A 17,622-nucleotide genomic window follows, 5' to 3' on the forward strand; every position below is an offset into this window, starting at 1 on the left:
TGGATCTCGACTACTAAAGTTGGGATCTTTCCTGAGCCTGGACGGGCTGAGGGACATCAGTTGACAGTGGGCTTTAGCCCGCTGTCAACTGAAAATGGGTCACAGGAGTGCGGAATAAACTGCACTCCTGTGACCCCCAGGAGAAGTACAGCCAAAATAGCTTTGGCTATACTTCTTCTTTTAATAAGATCATCAGTTCCATCTGGTAGCAAAAATTTGATATATTATCTCCTTGAGGTATTTCAGATGGCTGCTGGTGATAGCGTATTTCAGATGGAGACGATATTGATAGGAAATAATATATTGCAAAAATAAAAATTCATCCAGATTGTACAAATGTATGTTACATTCGCCCAACAAATATTTTATAAATAGACCCTATAGTGTAAGGCATTCCACTATCTTAGAGGCAGACATGTTGGTCTTCTAAGGAATTTCTGTCATTTTGGCATTAGATTGCTCGGACATTATGAAAAAATGAGTGTTATTGTTACATTTGACTTCTTAAAAGCAATAGAAGGAATTGAATGATCCAGGTCAGGATTTAGGCCCCTTTCACACTTGTGCGACTTGTCATGTGATTTGGGACTGCAAAATCGCATGCCATGTCCTCCATTTTTTCCAATGAGTACCATTCATATCCGTACGACTTGAAGTTGCACGACTTCAAAGTAGTCCCTGCACTACTTTGGCATGATTTTGAAGCGTTTTAATGGCCAAGACATTCAAGCCCAGTCAAACTCTCATCAAAAAAGCGTCAAAATCGCGGCAACAAAGTTGCGGCAAAATCACGGTAAAATTGTGCGACTTTGAAGTCGCACAAGTGTGAAAGGGGCCTTATTTTGATCTCTTAAGTGGGAGGAAAGGGAATCTCCATCAAAAAGCACCAATCGACCTCAATCCACCATTTTTTAAGATCCGCATTATTAAAAAGTTCAAAATTTGCATCCTTGTACCTCTTCTTTTTGTTGAAAAGCCCACCTGTGACGTGCCCTTTTTCTGCTCCGGATATTCGGTTCCTTGTGGCTCCAGGGCATTTCCCTTGCCGACTAACTTTGTCATTACTGGAAGTGATGTAACTAGCTGGCAGGCGGTCACAAAGAATGCTAGAGCGGTCACTTCTGCCAGTGACCATGCTAGCATTCATTGTGGACTAGGGGGAAATACATAATACAGGAAGTAATGCCTGCAAGCGGCATCATTTCCATAGTAACAGGATGCCGAGGGAGACAGGGAAGTAGAACTTGGTCCATTGGTATGAAGTGTAAACAAAGGTGCATTTTTCAAAAATGTATAATGTTTTTTTTTTATCCATTATTTATTTATTCTGTGAATTGAGACTACCTAAATGAGTTTACTCCCTTTCCAAGTCTGCTTTGCCGAAGACCATCTTGTTTATTTTCATTGTGTCTGTAATTGCTCAAGATTGTGAAGATATCCATCAGCACCTGTAAATAAATAAAAAGTGGAGCGTTTCCTCTGACCTTCTGGAGGGTGACAGCTGCAGTCTGATTAGTTCCTGTGGACCACACTCCAATCTTGCTTTCTCTTACGTCCTCCGACAGTCGCCGCCTCTTCATATTCGTCACATATGGGTATTAGACTTTGCTCCGAAGGAGTAGCTAGGCAACAGAATATGTTAACAATAAAGCTTTAACATATCCCACCCTCAAGGGGTGGTCCCCTCAGTCAATACCCTCCTACTTCCTGCAACCATATCTCAGTTTTAATGTCTAGCTTGTCAGGAGTGGCTGGCTCTCTCTGTGCTGGGACTTTTTGTCCCAGACTCTTTCTTCTTTTTGATTTTTGTTTGAGTTTTCTCTCTACCTTTACTTAGCTGTTATTTTTGTCAGCATTAGTTAGTTCTTCGGACGAAGAGGATCATGCGGACTGGGTCTCGGGCTGATCCCCCTGGTCGCAGGTCGTGGGTCAGTGGCTTCCCAGTCTGCCATCGAGCGTTCAGCCAGGTAACGCTCCTGGCACGGTGAACGACCCATCCCTGTTCGGTGCAGGGATGATTGGTGAGGTGGCTACCTCACCGGACGCTGTGCGGTTTCTGAACCGCCATTGTGTGCGTCTTGATTTGCGACTCTCCCTGCCTCATGTGCAGCGGCTTGTTCGCCTGTGCGGGTTCCCCACGCCATGTGAGGTAAGTGTATCTATGTGGGGACCTGTCTGTCTGGGGGGGGTCTCAGTCTGGGACTGTGTAACCTGCCTTTAATCACACTGCTTGTCTCCCTGTATCTCGGCTGCATGCTGTGGGCTGCAAGGGGGGGGGGGAGCTGTATGACACTGAGTATGTCAGGCTGGGCAGTGTGAGGAGCTGTGTGCTGTGGGGCATGTTTTTAATGGCATGCTGGGGCATATACAGCGATCGCTGCGGCGATCTAACATGTATCCATATTTTGGGATAATTTTGTGTGTGATTTTATGCACTGTGGAGCGGCGATTTCGGCGCCAAACGGCGCCATTTTACCGGCGCCCGCTCCGGCCGCATGGTTTACATGCACGGCGGCCATTTTCTTGTAGCCTCCATAGGCTTACATAGAGCGCCCTGGCAGCATCACTTCCTCTCTCCTGGAAGCACCGATCGAGGCAGCAGCGGAGTCTCCTCAGGTTTTATCCTTCTATTCCTGTGTTCCATTGCCTGTATTCAGTCTGTATATTCCCTGTGGGGGTCTCATTGTGCCTGAGTGTGGTGCGGTGGGCTGCGCTTGCCGCGCTTGCTGTAAGGGGGCAGTTAACCCTTGGTTGTCTGGCATACAGGGGCAATGGATTCTCAGGAGGGCAAGTTTCCCACAGTATTGGTGGAAAGCCAGGGGACCGCTGTTTCCCCCCCAGGGGGGGATTTAGCCACTATTGTGGCTGGCCTTGCTGCACAGGTGCAAATGCTGGTGGCTGCTCAATCTACTAAACGGCCCAGAGTTGCTCTGTCCTCTGATTCTGAGGGTGAAGGTGATGGGGCTGTCCTGGCGGGGACCCCCCTATCGGGGTCCCGCTCCTCTCTTGATCTAGTGGGGTCTGAGGTAGAGGCTGAAGTTGAGGGGGTTGATAATTCTCCCCCTGGCTCGCCTGAAGAGCTTGCAATCATGGATGAGTTGATTGCTTCCATTAAGCAGACGCTACGTTTGCAGGACGAGGTGTGTCCCCCAGCTGCCTTGGCGGCTTATGGGACGCAGAGAAAACGCAGGACGCCGCAGGTTTTTCCCTGCAATGCTGATTTTCAGCGCGCTGTTAAGGACCAATGGCGCGATTTGCGCAAGCCTTTTGCGGTACCAAGTAAATTCAAGCTGCGTTATCCTTTCTCGCCTGCCACTGATGAACGGTGGTGTGTGCCTCCGCCAGTGGATCATGCTATTGCGGTTTTGAACAAAGCCACTGCGATCCCTGCAGAGGGATCCCCTATTTTCCGTGATGCCACGGATAGGAGACTGGAGTCTCTTGCCCGTCATACTTATTCTGTTACGGGTTCTATGCTTAAGGCTCTGTTTGCTTCTCTCATGGCGGCCCAGGCGATCGCAAGTTGGACGCAGATGCTTAGGCGCGTCCTAGTGGCCGATTCGGCCTCAGCGGCGACCCTGGATATGGTGGATCAGATCCACCAGGGTGTCATGTATCTGTGTGATGCGGACCTGGACCTGATTCCGTTGGCCGCGCGTGTGCACAGCGTGGCGGTGTTGTCTCGCCGCCTGGTTTGGTTGAAATGTTGGTCGGTGGACCAATCTTCACGTAAAACCTTAGCCAATCTGCCTTATGATGGGTCTCGCCTTTTTGGGGAGTCCCTGGATGTGTTGATTAAGGGGATTACCGGGGGTAAGAGCACTCTCTTGCCCCATTTCCCCAAGGCTAAGGGGGCTTCTGGGAAGAAGCATGCTAATTTTCGGCCCCCTCAGGGGTCCTTTCGTGCCTTTCGGCCGCACTACAAGGGCAAACCGTTCAAGGGCCAGGGCTCTCAGAAGAAACCCTGGTCTGGAAAACAGAAGTCCGGCCAATCCGGACCTGCGGCCCATAACAGTTCGGCCTGAAGGGGCGCCCTCACCCAGTTTTGGGGTGGGGGGACGCTTGCTCGGTTTTTTTCAGCCCTGGTTGGCCCGTGTGCGGGACAGATGGGTTCTGGAAATCGTTCGATCTGGTTACAAGATCGAGTTTCTCTCTCGGCCAGAGAGCAGATTTTTTCCCTCAAATCTACAACTGTCTCCGGAGCGCCTGCGGGATCTGCACCTGGCGGTGCGGGACCTGAGGGCTCAGGGAGTGGTGGTTCCGGTGCCTCATCGGGACAGATTTCGGGGGTTTTATTCCAATCTGTTCACTGTGCCCAGAAAGGAGGGCAAGGTTCGTCCAATTCTGGACTTGAAAGCTCTGAACCGCTCTGTGAGGGTTCGCAAGTTCCGCATGGAATCCCTGCGCTCGGTGGTGGCTGCCCTGGTTCCGGGGGAATTCATGGCCTCCATCGATTTGAAGGATGCGTATCTTCACATCCCCATATTCGAAGGTCATCAGAGATACCTTCGATTTGCCATTGCGGAGGATCACTACCAGTTCGTGGCGTTGCCCTTTGGGCTCGCCTCGGCTCCGCGGGTCTTCACCAAGGTGCTTGCACCGGTTCTGGCATTATTGAGAGCCCAGGGCATTTCCGTCCTGGGGTATCTGGACGACATTCTGATTCGGTCTGCGACCAGTCAGGGTCTGGAGAAGGACCTGTCTGTCACGATGCAAACTCTGCAGGAGTTCGGTTGGACGATAAATGTTCCAAAGTCGACGCTGAGTCCGTCGGTTCGTCTTCCCTATCTGGGAATGATACTGGACTCGGTGCAGGCGAGGGTCTTCCTGCCGGAAGACAAACTCAGGACTCTTCAGGAGGAAGTCAGGTCCCTCAGGGACGTTCCGAACTCGTCTCTGCGGACGTGTATGAGATGTCTGGGATTGATGGTCTCGGCTTTCGAGGCGATTCCTTTCGCGCAGTTTCACACGCGGGGTCTCCAGGCGGAGATCTTGTCCAAGTGGGACGGGCGACCTCAGTCTCTGGATCTTCAGATCTCGTTGAGTCATCGCACCAGGGAAAACCTTCTGTGGTGGCTCCAGTCCCCGTTGGTGTCCGGGGGCAAGTCGTTTCGTCCGATCTCGTGGACGATAATCACCACGGATGCCAGCCTGTCGGGCTGGGGTGGTGTCCTGGGCGTTCTGTCCGCCCAGGGGACCTGGTCGGAGGGGGAGTCTTCCCTCCCGATCAACATTCTGGAATTGCGTGCGATAAGGCTCTGTCTTCATCGCTGGACGGACCGGCTGCAGGGCTGCCCGGTTCGGGTGCAGACGGACAATGCCACGGCGGTGGCCTACATCAACCACCAAGGGGGCACCAGGAGTGCCCGAGCGGCTCGAGAAGTGGCCGACATTCTGTCTTGGGCCGAGACTCATGTCCCGGTGATAACGGCGGTTCACATTCCGGGAGTGGAGAACTGGCAGGCGGACTATCTGAGTCGCCAGACCCTGGATCAGGGGGAATGGTCTCTCCACCCGGCTGTCTTCCAGATGTTGTGCGCGAAGTGGGGTCTTCCAGATGTGGACCTGTTCGCGTCTCGCCTCAACTACAAGGTGAAGAGGTTCGTGGCAAGGACGCGCGACCCTCGGGCAGACGCGTCGGACGCGTTAGTGGCCCCGTGGCATCAGTACAGGCTGATGTACGCGTTTCCACCGATTCAGTTGCTGTCCCGGTTCCTTCGCAGGTTACACTCGGAACGCAGCACGGTGATTCTTGTGGCACCGGACTGGCCTCGCCGGTCCTGGTACGCAGACCTCGTGAATCTGGCGGTCGACGCCCCCTGGCGTCTGCCTCTTCGGGACGATCTACTGTCTCAAGGACCGATTTACCATCCTGCTTTACAGTCGCTGGCTTTGACGGCCTGGCTGTTGAGACCGAGGTCCTGAAGGAGAAGGGTCTCTCTCCAGAGGTTGTTCATACCTTGATCAACGCGAGGAAGTCTTCCTCGGGAAAGGTTTATTACCGTACTTGGAAGGCCTATTTTGTCTGGTGTGAGTCCAGGGGGTTTTCACCCCGCACGTACTCGGTTTCCCGTGTGCTGTCTTTCCTTCAGACGGGTGTCGATCAGCGTTTGGCGCTGGCTACGATAAAGGGTCAGGTGTCTGCGCTGGCCGTTCTGTTTCAACGTCCCGTGGCTTCCAACTCCTTGGTTGGCACTTTTATTCAGGGTGTGCGGCATCTGGTTCCTCCTAGGAGGGATCCCTTGCCCCCTTGGGACTTGAATCTAGTCCTGTCTGTGTTACAACGTGCTCCTTTTGAACAGATCAGGGAGATCTCGTTGTCTATGTTGTCCAAAAAAGGTCGCCTTTTTGGTGGCGATCACTTCGGCTCGCAGAGTGTCGGAACTGGCGGCTTTGTCCTGCAAGTCTCCGTACCTGGTTGTTCATTTGGATAAGGTGGTCTTGCGACCTAATCCTTCTTTTCTGCCGAAACGAGTTTCGGAATTCCATCTTAACGAGGATATTGTTTTGCCTTCGTTGTGCACGAAGCCTGAACATCCAAAGGAGGTGAGATTGCATTCTCTGGATGTTGTTCGGGCGATTAGGGTTTACCTTAAATCGACTGAGTCTTTTCGAAAGACGGACTCCTTGTTTGTTCTTCCAGAGGGTCCTCGGAAGGGCATGGCGGCTTCCGCCTCTACCATTGCCAAATGGATCAGGCAGACCATTGAACAGGCCTATGCCTTGCAGGGGAAGGTTCCCCCTGTGCCTGTGAAGGCGCACTCTACTAGATCTCTGAGTACGTCTTGGGCCTGTCGTCATGGGGCTTCTGTAGCCCAGGTGTGTAAGGCGGCGACTTGGTCGACCGTACACACTTTCACAAAATTCTACAAAGTAGATGTTCAGGCATCGGCGGATGCTTCCTTTGGCCGCAAGGTTCTTAGTGCGGCTGTTCCCTAGGGTCCCTTGTTGGGGACTCCTGGCTGTTGGGATAAGTTTTGTATCCCCTGGTTTTTTGTCTTTTCCTGGGTTGTTGCTCCTGTTGAGCACTTATTTTTGCTGTTGCCCAGCTGGCTTCCTTCCTTTGGTAAGGTTCCTTTCTTTGATGTGGAGACTGCGTTGCCTTTCGGCGCGGATGCGTTTCCCACCCCTCATGTTTGCACTGCTTTGGGACGTCCCCATATGTGACGAATATGAAGAGGCGGCGACTGTCGGAGGACGTAAGAGAAAACGGAATTTTTGTAAAATCTTACCTGTAAAATTCCTTTCTCTGAGTCCTCCGACAGTCGCCGCCCCCGCCCCTCTTTTGGGGTTTGAATGTATACTCTACTGCTATTCCACTAAAACTGAGATATGGTTGCAGGAAGTAGGAGGGTATTGACTGAGGGGACCACCCCTTGAGGGTGGGATATGTTAAAGCTTTATTGTTAACATATTCTGTTGCCTAGCTACTCCTTCGGAGCAAAGTCTAATACCCATATGTGACGAATATGAAGAGGCGGCGACTGTCGGAGGACTCAGAGAAAGGAATTTTACAGGTAAGATTTTACAAAAATTCCGTTTTTTAGAGATGCACTGAAATGGTGTTTTCGGCAATTTGCCAATAATGACCTGACAGTGTATGCAATTCTGCTGCGATTTTACTGTGCTTATGGTGTGTTTTTAACATGGGTCATGTGGCTTAAAAACCACATCAGAAACGTAACACAGGTGTGTTTTTATTGATGCGTTTTCAATGCAATTCAACGGGGAGGTTTTTTTTTTTTTCTTAACTGACCAAAGATGCAGTAAGCAGGATTTTTAACACCACAATAGGAGCGCAATGGAAAAGTGTGAAGACATACATAGAATTTAAAGGAATGCAATTTTTTTTAGCTTTTTTAGCGCTATAGGTGTTAATGGCCGACAAATTTATATTCATTTAAATTCATAATAAAAAGTCTAATATTATACAGGATTTATACAGTGCCAACAGTATGTGCGTCGCTTTACAATATGAGGGCAGACAGTACAGTTACAATACAAATCAATGCCGGAGGAATCCAAGGGCCCTGCTCATTATACAATTCATTATTATTTTATATTATATTTTATATTATATTTTTTATATTATATTTTATATTCTATTATGTATTAGATTATATTTTATATTATAATATAATTTAATAATTTTTTTTAATTTTTAGTTTTGGCCAAGTACATCCTGAAGTTTCGGTACCAAAATTTCCATTAAATGCATCTCTATTGCTTTTTATTTATATATATATATTTTTTTTTTATTTTAACCTCTGTATTGTATATCATTCCACTTTACCCATTACTAGGAATATACCAAAACTGGTATACAAGTTAACCACTTAAGCCCCAGCCCTATTTCTGACACTTTTTGTTTACAAGTTAAAATCAGTATTTTTTCCTAGAAAACTACTTAGATCCCCCAAACATTATATATATTTTTTTAGCAAAGACTCTGGAGAATAAAATGTCGGTCATTGCAATATTTTTTGTCACGCGGTATTTGCGCAGCGGTCTTTAAAACGCCATTTTTTTGGAAAATCTTTGAAAAATCACATTTCACTGCATTTAAAAAATACTAAACAGTAAAGTTGGCCCATTTTTTGTATATTGTGAAAGATGATGTCACGCCGAGTAAATACCCAACATGTTACGGTTTAAAATTGCGCCCCTCCCCCCCGTGGGATGACGACAAACTACGGTCAATAGAGATCTCAATAGGCGACACTTTAAATTTTTTTAACGGTTACCAGTTTAGAGTTGGAGTGTAGCTCTTTTTTTTAATTATTGCTCACGCTCTGGCGATCGCGGCGATACCTCACATGTGTGGTTTGAACAGGGATTTCATTCGCGGCTCGACTTCCGTATACTTTTTTTTTTTTTTGTGCGCGAGCTAACGGTGACGGGGGCGGCTAAAATTTTTTTTTTTTTCCTATTTATTTTTTTAACTTTATTACAGGTTTTTTTTAAAAAAAAAATAAATCTGATCACTTTTATTGCTGTCACAAGCAATATAAACATCCCTTGTGACACCAATATGCAGTGACAGGTACTCTTTATGGAGGGATCCACTCCGTTTTTGCATACAGCCGTTTTTTAAAACTGCTGCCTTTTGCAGCACAGTAACCCGGAAGTGACGTCATGGACGCCGTCTTTGGGTTACGTCATCGGAGACCCGATCAAAGCCATTTCCGGCTTTGATCGGGACTCCATCCAGCCGGCGGGCGCGCCGGCTGGGTGCTCGGGGCTCCCGGTGGGACGGGAGCCCCGAGCAAAGTCGCGGAAGGGGGGGGACGTCCCCTCCCGCTCACCTGGGTAACGATCGAGCGGCTCCCGAGCCGCATCGGTCGTTACCGACGGAAAGCCAACCAACTAATCAAGCTAATCAACTGCATGCATTCTGAATATCTCCTAAACTGTACAAGTTTAGGAGATATTCGCAGTACCTACAGGTATGCCTTACTACTATAGGCTTACCTGTAGATACAATAAAGGAAGACTTTACTTCTTTAAAGTGATTGTAACGTTTTTTTTTTTTTTCAATAAAAATAACAAACATGTTATACTTACCTCCTCTGTGCAGTTGGATTTGCAAAGAGCAGTCCGAATCCTCCTCTTCTCAGGTCTCTTGTTCCTAGCCCCTCCCACCTGTCGAGTGCCCCTACAGCAAGCAGCTTGCTATGGGGGCACCCGAGCCGAGTCACAGCTCTGTGTATCCATTCAGACACTGAGCTGCAGTACGGCCCCCTCCTCATTGGCTAACTGACTTTCATTTAACAGTAACGGGAGCCAAGGGTGCATTGTCTGTGTCTCATCCAATCAGGAAGGAGAGTACCAGGCGGCTGATGAACTAGTGGACAGAAATGGGGCACAGGTAAGTATTATAGGGTGATGGTAGGCTGCTGCACACAGAAGGTTTTTATCTTAATGCGTAAGAAGATAAAAAAACCTTGTGCCTTTACAACTCCTTTCATTTTCCTTTTAAATGTGGCAAAACTGATATAATTACTCCTAGATGTGTATCAGTTCGGTAATCTGTGCTGTCAGAACCAAGTGAAATAAGAGGGGTATGAAAGGAAATATCCAAGCAGAATAGAAATCCGATTTGACCCCTCCTTGTATTAAAGGTTCCTTTCTCCAGGGTGTTTTTTTTTTTTTTCCTCATTCAAGGAAATGTGACTTACAAATTGAAACTACAGATCCACCTGCTGGTAAACTGTGGTACTGCAGCACAGCTAGAACACACAGCTGGAACCATGCACAGGGGTTGTACTGTTAGAGATGAGGACACTTTTATGTTTCTGCAGAAATGTTTTCCGGGCAAATAAAATAGGGGATTTGCAGGATATACATGGGAAAGCTTTTTTATCGAAAAGAGCAATTTCACGCAAACTCTGAAACCAATCTGTACCGCAAGAAATGTATTTGAGCAAATAGAATGGATATACAGTAAATTGGATACTTACCAAGGTGCAACTTGTAAAAACTTATACAACACAAGATGCCATTTAATGTAAGATATATGTATGCTCCAATTGTATCCTGCTATATAGTAGAGCTGCTTGATTAATCGTAAAAAAAAAAGTGATCTCTATTCAACCCCCCGCACAAACTTAATCTGGCGTTTCCAGGATTCATATACTCACAGCTATCAAAGGAGAAAAAAAAAAGCCAGAAAAGTTAAACACAATATTGCTCAGTGCTGAGAGATAAGGAGAAACATTGTATCATTTCGTCCTTTTAGGTCAAGGGGATGAACTTCGGTCTGTAAATGTGGTCAGTTTAACCACTAAGGCTAAGTTCATATGTAGGCGTTTTGGGGCATTTTTCAGCTCTAAGAGCCAGCTCAAAAACGCCCAACAAGACAAATCCAATTCATTTCAGTGGCTCCTTTTCACATCTGAGCGTTCCGACACCTTGAGCAAAACGCCCGATGCTCCAAAAAGTACAGGAGCTTCTTTTTGGGCAGATTATAGGCGTTTTTGCCCCATAGACTTAATGCAAACGCTGGAAAGGGGATATAGAACGTTTTACAGGCATTTTACCTGTAAAACGCCTGAAAAATGCCTCTAAAATAGCAATGCTTATATGTGAACGTAGCCTTAAAGGAGTTGTAAAGGCAGAAGGTTTTTGCTTTAAGATAAAAAGCCTTCTGTGTGTAGTAGCTGCCCTAGCACCCCCTAATATCTACCTGAGCCTCATCTCTATCCAGCGATGTCCTCGAGTCCCTCGGTAGTCCGGGACTCTCCCTCCTGATCGGCTGAGACACAGCAGCGGCACCATTGGCTCCTGCTGCTGTCAATGTCAGTTAGCCAATCAGGAGAAAGAGGGGGCGGGCCCGAACGGTAGCTCAGTGTCTGAATAGACACAGAGCTGTGACTCTGCTCGGGTGCCCCCATAGTAAGCTGCTTGCTGTGGGGGCACTCAACAGGAGGCAGGGGCAAGGAGCAGCAAAAAGGGGCCTGAGAAGAGGAAGATCCAAACTGCACAGAGCAGGTAAGGATAACCTGTTTATAAAAAAAAAAAAAAAAAAAAAAAGACTTTACAATCGCTTTAAAGACTAAGCCTTTTTCTGACATATGTTGCATACAAGTTAAAAATCTGTATTTTTTGCTAGAAAATTACCTAGAACACCCAAACATATTTTTATAGTTGAGACCCTAGAGAATAAAATGGCGGTCATTGCAATATTTTATGTCACACTGTATTTGCGGGGCAAAATACTTAAATGACTCAAATAAAAGAAAAAATTAAACGTATTTAACCCAATTTTTGTATAATGTGAAAGATTGTTACACCGAGAATCGTGATCTTTATTTTAAGGGGAAAAAAATTGTGATTTTCATTTTACCCAGAATCCTGCAGCTCTACTATAAAGCCAAGCTCTACTATAGCAGGATACAATTGGAGCATACATATATCTTACATTAAATGGCATCTTGTGGTTTATATGTTTTTACCAGTTGCACTTTTCCGAGTATCCAATTTCTATCCATTCCATTTTCTCTAAATCCATTTTTTGCAGTAATACACTAGGTGCTTGCGCCTTCCTGTCTCCTTGTTTTTGTAGTTCCACTTTGGATTCCCCTATCAATGGAAGGCTGCATCCGCCTATCATTTAAAATTGTTGCACAGTCCTAGTCAACAGTGGAGGACCTGTGATCATTTTGTACTGCATGATTGGTTGCTATGCAGAGTTGCACCAGATTCTTTGTGCACCAGTTTTCGTAAATCTCCCCTATCTGTCTTATTAGGAGAAGCTCAACATAAGGGTGGAACCTGTAGGAATAGAAATATGAGGCTGAGCCGACTTTAGAAAAGGTTCCTGCGCTACTTTGGTCTAAATTTGATATTATGATTATTATTTCAGGTACTTGTATAGCGCTGTCAATTTACGCAGCGCTTTACATATACATTGTACTTTCACATCAGTCCCTGCCCTCAAGGAGCTTACAATCCAAGGTCCCTAACTCCCATTCATACATACATAGTAGGGCCAATTTTATACAGCATCCAATTAACCTACCAGCATGTCTTTGGAGTGTGGGAGGAAACCGGAGTACCCGGAGGAAACCCACGCAGGCACAGGGAGAAAATGCAAACTCCAGGCAGGTAGTGTCGTGGTTGGGATTCGAACCAGCGACCCTCTTGCTGCTAGGTGAAAGTGCTAACCACTACACCACTGTGCCGCCCTGATATGACCTCAATGTCCGAGTAAAAAGTCTCATCACGGTCAGACCATATTTGCTAGTGTGAACTGAGCCTACAACTTTCAGTGTTGCTGGCTCCTGCTCTCTCAGTACTGCTTCCCTGAATTTCTGGTCTTCACCAGAAACAATTAAACATGGACAGTGCAACCTCAAGCCTGTCTGTTAAATTTGGGGGGGGGAGAAGAATGGAGTGCCTTGCCATCCTAGGCTATGGGGTTGTGTGTTTCTATTGAGGCACATAGTGTAAGGAGACATAACTCTAGTCCCTTTATGGTGGATCCATAGGATGCTGCAAGAAGACGCCCCCCTGATTCAGGAAACCTGGGGCAGTGATCATGGCACCAGCCTAAAGCAAAACATAGACACAAGGTAAAAGATCAGGACACTATACTTAGTAATTAAATCAGCTGCTGAATGTGCTTATAAAAACGGAAGGTTCCATTGGGTCATTTGTGTCTTTTGGCGTGTCACATGTAGGTCGCACATGGGCTGCTTAGATGCCTGACCAAAAAACTTCACAAAAACATGATGCTTGATTGTCACGCTACACAAATGTAAATGCAGACTTGGATATGGCATCTGATGAATTGCCCCTCATGCCCTCCTGTTGTGTTTAATAAATGGGGAATTACAGATGTTTTGTTCATAGGAATAGTGGCTTTGAATGTAGTTCTCAGTGGATAGAGTACAGGGAAGTGGAGGGTGCTGTTTTTTTGTGATGTCTTAAATTCCTCTATAAATCAGGATGATCCTTGTGGCACGCCATGCAGCGAACATGGAATTCTCTGTGTGTTCAGGGATTCCAATGATAAAAGAACAGGAGCCCCCTAGTGGACAAATGAATACACATTCTGTAATAGTTGTACAGGAGAGGTGGTGATACATCTACAGTACATAGAACACAATTGGGGGAATTGACAAAGATTGCCGCCTAGAGAAAAAGGTGCCAATATTTATATGCACACTTGAGGCAAAGTTTACATTTGAGGCAGACCTTGGCACCCATTCTTTAAAGCAATGTGCAGTAAATTGCTTTTCAGAGGCGTATTACAGGAGGCAAGGAGACCATATGTTGCATCCTTAACACCATTTTTAACCCTAAAATGGCCACACGACTATGTTGCAACCATGTGCATTACGGGCTGTTGCAGTGTGGCCTCATTCGGTGGAGTGGGCAGAGTTGCCAACCTACCAGATTGACATTTACTGACACCACACTCAAAATTTACTGGCACAGTCAAGTTTTTCAAAAGTTCCAAAATTATAGTTTTAAGTTCACATTTCAGTATTTAGGCTACAAACGAGTACAATATGCATTTAGCAATGTGATTTAACCACTTAAGCCCCGGAAGATTTTACCCCCTTCCTGACCAGGGCCTATTTTGCGATTCAGCACTGCGTGACTTTAACGGACAATTGCGCGGTCGTGCGACGCTGTACCTAAACAAATTTGATGTCCTTTTTTTTTCCCACAAACAGAGCTTTCTTTTGGTGGTATTTCGATTTTTTGATCATGCGCTATAAACAAAAAAGGAGTGTAAATTTTGCAAAAATAACAATATTTTTCACATTTTTTTTTATATGAAATTCCGCCAAAAAAATGTAAAAATCAAAATTTTTTTAACATTTTAGGCCAATTTGTTTTATGCTACATAAGTTTGGTAAAAAAAAAAATCGCAAAAAGTAGAACCGTATGATCACTATTCTTACACGGGAGAATGACAGGTGGCTTGTTTACATTAGCCGCCTGCCTTTCTCCTGCTCCAACGGACGATCGCGAGTGACCGGCGAACATCGGGTCTGTCGGGCGCACGCGGGGGGGGAGAATCCGTGACCGCGTGGGAGCACGCCTCCGGCGGCGCGTGCTCGCTCCCTATACCCTCACAGGCTAGCGACGTAGCCCTACGTCGCTTTGCCTGGGAGGGGCTGACAGCCGAAGTAAATAGTCGTGCGGCGGTCGGCAAGCGGTTAAGGTAGATATTAAGGCAAAAAAAAAAAAATATTTCTAATTTTATTTTTGATACACTAAGTAGCTCAGGGACAGGACACAGGAGGGCAAGAAATTAGAATGAGCCGCACACACACATGAAATTGACTCTCACAGTGACACAGATGATGATACCTTCCAACACAACACGTCCCCTCCTGAGTCACAGTGACAGTCTCTCTCTCCATGCCAGGTGGTCCCTTAAAGCGGTTGTAAACCCTAGAAAGAAAAAAAAAAAAAACCTGCAAGACAAAGGCATAATGGGCTAGTATGCATCGCATACTAGCCCATTATGTGTAACTTACCTTAGAACGAAGCCCCGACACGGACCCCCGAACATCGCTGCGGGCGCTGCCATGATCCCTCGCCGTCTCTTCCGGGTTCGGCGGCTCCGGCGCGGTGATTGGCCGGAAGAGACGGCTCCGGCGCGGTGATTGGCCGGAGCCGCGATGACGTCACTCCCGCGCATGTGCGCGGGAGTGATTTTCCGGCAAGCTCCCGGCAAATTAATTGAAGGTCCCCCGGACCTTCAGAGCGCATGCGCCGCTCGCGAGAGCAGCTGCATGCACTGTAAATATCTCCTAAACCATGCCGATATAGGAGGTATTATTTGTACCTACAGGTAAGCCTTATTATAGGCTTACCTGTAGGTAAAAGTGTGAAAAAGCGGGATACTACCGCTTTAAGTCCACTCCAGTCTAAACAGCACTGACAGTCCCGCTCCCAGCTTGACTCACTTGCACCATGACATCGCACAACATGCTCAGGCACCATCTCCGGCAGACACAACCCCCCCCCCCACCCGAACACACTGTAGCAGGCACTTAGATGGTCTCTGCCAGCTCCGGATTGAAACTGCATGCACAGTTCTGAGCTGAGCGTCACAGCCATATTTTTTACTGGCAAACTTTTTCTGTCACCGACATTTACTGGCAGGAGAAAAATGGCAGTTTTTTACTGGCTGCTAGTAAAATTACTGGCGGTTGGCAACACTGGGAGTGGGTTGTGTTCAGCAGCAGTACTGCCTGCGGAATGGCACAATGGCTATCATTTTGACTGCAAAGCTTTGTGGATGCTGCCTTTGCAGTTGATATGGGGGGGGGGGGGGCAGGGTGGTTGGCAAAACTGCAGCTCAACCACCTTCTTTTTTTTTTACCACCTCCTGACTGCAAGTGAGCCCTAAATGTTTCTGGGCAGTTAATTCATTGGGCAGTTAATTCATTCATTCATTCATTTGTTTGGTGATAGTGGTGTTCTGATAATCCATCCACAGCCAGCTTCTCTCCTTCCTGCAGTATTGCTCCTTCCTATCCGCTTTTCCTCGCTACAGTATGTACACCACTCTGGTCATAGTGTACATTTCACGCTTTTTACCAGTATAGGTGCCGGTGCTTGATTATTATGGTGCACGCTGTCCGACATTTATAGAAACTGTTACACTTCACTTTTAATAGGATTTGGTGCAGCGGGCAAGGCAAAACATAGAACTTGTATGCTGCCATTGTTGAACTGGCACACAGAAGATGTCCCAAAATTTACACAAATGAATTAGCCCCCCCCCTTCCCGTATGTGTTCAGTGAATTGGAAACTGGATACAGGTGTTGATTTACTAAAACTGGAGAATGCAAAATCTGGTGCAGCTTCTAACTTCAGCTTGTTTAATTAAGCTTTGACAGAAAAAAAACTGGAAGCTGATTGGTTTCTATGCAGTTGCATCAGATTTTGCACTCTGCAGTTTCAGTAAATCAACCCCATAGATTTTTTTAAAGCATTTGTTTTTTTTACTAATGTAAATCTTCATTTACATATTGATTTTTTAGGAACTCCTCTTTCAGATTGTAAGCTCTTACAAACCGGATCCTTCTAACCCTCCTGTCTTGAATTGTGCTGGAACTGTACAGTCTCTCTTTTTTGTAAAGTGCTGCTCAAACTGCTGGTGCTATATAAATCCTGTATTCTAATAATGAAACATGTATGATCATTGTACTGTGGAAGAAGGGATGTCTACTCTTAAAGCGTTGATGCACTGTGAAAAGAAAAACATGCTTGCACCCTGCTTGTCAGATTGGTAAATATAAATACATGCCTGTGGAAATGAAATAAGAAAAAAATCAATAATTCCCCAATCCACACTAAATGGCATCAATGGAGGAATCTGCACAGCCAGCTATTGTATTCAAGGTACCACAGCACCAGCCGCTGCTTGAATACTCTGCATCTGATTGGATGTGGTTACTGTTCGACTGACAGATTTCCACCCAGCTCCTTTGATTTTTCATTTGAAGTTTGTTGAGCCAGGTGGTGCCATCAAGGCCACCCACAGCTCAATTTTGCTTATTTGCAGCAACAATTGGCAGAAATTTGAGCCATGTATGACCAGCTTAAGGCTTCTTTCATACCTAAGCATACTGCAGAGACACCTGATGATGTGCCGCTTTTTAGGAAAAACATTTTTACACGTTTTTGTGGGTTGTTTTTGGATACCAGCATTCATTTGAGCAGGTCTCCCGGTACAAAAACGCACTATAGAAGATCATATACCAAATTTTGCCACAGAGCCAGGTGCATCTGGCATTGGGTTATTTTGTTTTTAGCTGCAATTTTCATGCATTTTATTGCACATCAATTGCAGCAAAATCACACTGCCTTTGGGGTGCCAATAAGAAAAAAAAAGAAAGGCATCGCAAACGTTTCCGCATTTTAATGCAATTCTGGAATTGTCAGAGATTCTAAAACAGTGCTTTAGATCCAGGCATATACAGGTTCCTCACTACCCTGTGCACAAAGGACTATACAGTGATTATATTCTCCAGCAGCCTCTGAAATTATATTGGCCCACCTCTAGAAAAATAAAGCCACTCATTGCCCAACATTGGGATGAAGATGGCTAATCTCTGAGGACGGCTGGTTCAGGGACCAGCAAATCACAA

The 17,622-nt window shown here is 46.3% G+C and overlaps 1 protein-coding gene across 4 annotated transcripts in view; it reads left to right on the forward strand.

Annotated features, from left to right (window-relative positions):
• The window catches only part of LOC309561733 (pre-B-cell leukemia transcription factor 1), a 274,761-nt gene that overhangs the window by 197,462 nt on the left and 59,677 nt on the right, over positions 1–17,622 (forward strand). The gene's annotated exons all lie outside the window — the stretch shown is intronic.

The sequence above is a fragment of the Pelophylax lessonae genome, assembly GCF_965119305.1.
Source record: "Pelophylax lessonae genome assembly, chromosome: 8".
Lineage (NCBI taxonomy): Eukaryota > Metazoa > Chordata > Amphibia > Anura > Ranidae > Pelophylax > Pelophylax lessonae.